Raw genomic sequence first — 2,852 nt, 5'->3', positions numbered from 1 at the left:
AGGAATTTAGGAAGCCAAGAGCCAATTATAGATCATAGAGATCACTATCAAGGTCATCTTTGTAATTAACAGTCATATAATAATGGTCATGGCCTCAATAGGGTGACATGATGTATTCAAATCTAGTGTTCAAGAGAGGCCCTATCATGATATAGGGACAACATAAAGATCTACCTTAGTTATCACAATCAAAGGAATAAAGAAGCCCTAGAGACAATGAATGCACAGTTAGAAAAGATCATTACCTTACATAACAAATTTTGTAGAAAATGCTATCGCCATCAAGGTAAAGGTCTTGGCAGCCATCTACCAAATAGATACAATGTCATTGGAGAAAGATACAATGATAATATAAACTACAATGAATCCATATATCTTGAAGCAACATCTGATTAGATAAACAACAACCTTTGAAATCTTAGAGAAAAATATAAGATCCCATTTTATGGCATAAAGATAATGAATATATTCCAAGAGCTTATTCCTATGTGAATATAATAGTATATTGTGCATGACAAGAGTATTTATCTGATAAATACCAAACATATTGATAATGAAGCTACAAAGAATGATTCAAGTGTTGGGAAGTGAAATAAAGTTACATTGGTGTTCAAATGAAGAATGCAACCATGATCATTAATACAAAAGGTGCAATAACTATAAAAGGAGAACAGTCATAAGAACCAAGTAGCTATATATAGTCCCAAAGATGCAATCATAACATGTCACTGTTGTCAAATAGCCTAAAAAACAAAGAAGCAGAGTATTATATTGTTTGTTTGTCCTCACTAATGGAATGACAACTAGGTAATAAAACACAATTCAGATATTGAATATCCTTGAATATCTAACTTTTCCTGTGGTAAAGGCTCATTTAGTTATCAATTAGGGACGTAAACTTGAAATGGGCCAGCACTGTATGTGCACCAAGTTCATATTGCAACCATTCTATATTACTGCAGGAAAGGAAATTCTTCTTAAACTAAACACACAGAATCTCAAATGAACTAATACTTAATCTTAAAACTGGAAATTACTTTAAACAACTACTATTAAATGATAAAGTTCTTGCGGGCAGTAGGAACTACTCTACTATTGTGGCTACAGGAACAGACACAGGAACTATTTCATATGGCTGTAGGAATAGACAACTACAGAAACAACTACTACAGAAGTATTAAACTAACTAGAACATACAAAAGATTACTCACCAAGTGGGCCCCCTTGAGTGAGTCTCTCCAGAACTTCAGATTACAATTATCTAATCATTCAAAATCACATTGATCTCTTTATTTCAACTTGAATGGAAAATACATAAATAATACCAGAAGAATGTGTATTAAAAAATATTATGATCATTCTTTGCTATCCCCAAGAGGAGAGAAATCCCTTTATTTATAGGAAAACTTATAACAAACTTCTAACTGATCAACCACATTCTTATAGAATAGGTGAACAAGATTTATTAACAAGAGAAGAAGAAGAAGTCAGCGCAGGACAACATAACAACATCTGTCCTACAACTGAGAAAATATAGCATGACTCACCTCCTAGATCCAAGATCCACTATGAACAGTTATAAATGTTTCCATAAATCAATCTGCAGAAGAACCGGTTAAGTGTTTTCGATCATTACTGTATTTCTTTGACTGGGTCTGCATTGCGGTTATATACTTGATGCTCCTTTAAACCTCCATTTGTCTTTACTTCACCTTTGCTGACCTTGCATCATGATATTAATATGCACAACAAACATGTGTATATACTAATGCTAACATGATATAATGTAAACTATATCTATAATTGATTTTAGATATTTGCATAGATAGATCATTTAAAACCATTATATGACATCCTTAGGTATAAGTTAAACCAGTTTCAAAAACACTTAAAAGGTATCAACTTAGGAGAGTATTATAATCCAATTTTATCTAATCATAAGACCTAGGCATGAGTATTATATAAAAAATCTATCAAAATAGAGCCATTATTTAGGCTCATCATCTCCCCCTAACCTAACTTCTTGCTGATCCTCTAGCAATAGGAAAATTTTGGATTCTGGCATTGATTCAGAAATTGCCTGGAGTAACCTACCTAGAACCACCTATAGATAAGCTCTAGTGGAATTCTTTCATTTTCTCCAATCTCTTCCACCTGGTACATTCTGTTGCTTCACTATTTGGTGGGTCACTATCCCTGCATCCCATTAGTGGCCATAGGAGGATTGGAGGCTGAAAACTGAGAGGTAGCCAATGTCAACCCTTTGTTCTTCCTGAGTGCATATACTTGGGTGCTCAGTTTAATGCTGCATGGAAATTTTGCACGAAGTGTGGCTTGGATTGCTTTAACTCATCTATTGGGCTATTCTAGTGCTGGACTATATATCCTTTTGCTACTTGTCCTTCCCTTGGAGCCATTTGTTCATATTCTTTATACACTTCTTCCCTTAAGGGTAGGATTTCCTTTGCATAATCTAACTCATATACAATCTTTTGCCAATCAAAGTAAAGTCGCCTAGGTTCCCTTGATTCAACCCTTAAGGGCAATGAAAGCTCAAGTTCTTCCTTGTGATGCACCTAAAAATACTCTCCCCTTGATATTGCATTATGCATCCATGACATAAGATCTCTCAATTGGATATCTCCAATGTAAAGGTGAGGGTTCCAATCAACATCATTGGGAACAACATAGTTATGTACATAAAGTTCACAGAGTAGATTTTTGGCTATTGTAGGAGATGTCTGATAAGCACTGTAGAATTATTCTGGTGTTTGCAATGAGGGACTTAAATCCTTGACAATCCTCATCATTTGGAAAGTGATGTGTTGTTCTCTTAAATATAGAGAGTAAAC

Source organism: Cryptomeria japonica, chromosome 2 (assembly GCF_030272615.1).
Source record: "Cryptomeria japonica chromosome 2, Sugi_1.0, whole genome shotgun sequence".
Lineage (NCBI taxonomy): Eukaryota > Viridiplantae > Streptophyta > Pinopsida > Cupressales > Cupressaceae > Cryptomeria > Cryptomeria japonica.
Note: the sequence above shows the minus strand (reverse complement) of the source record.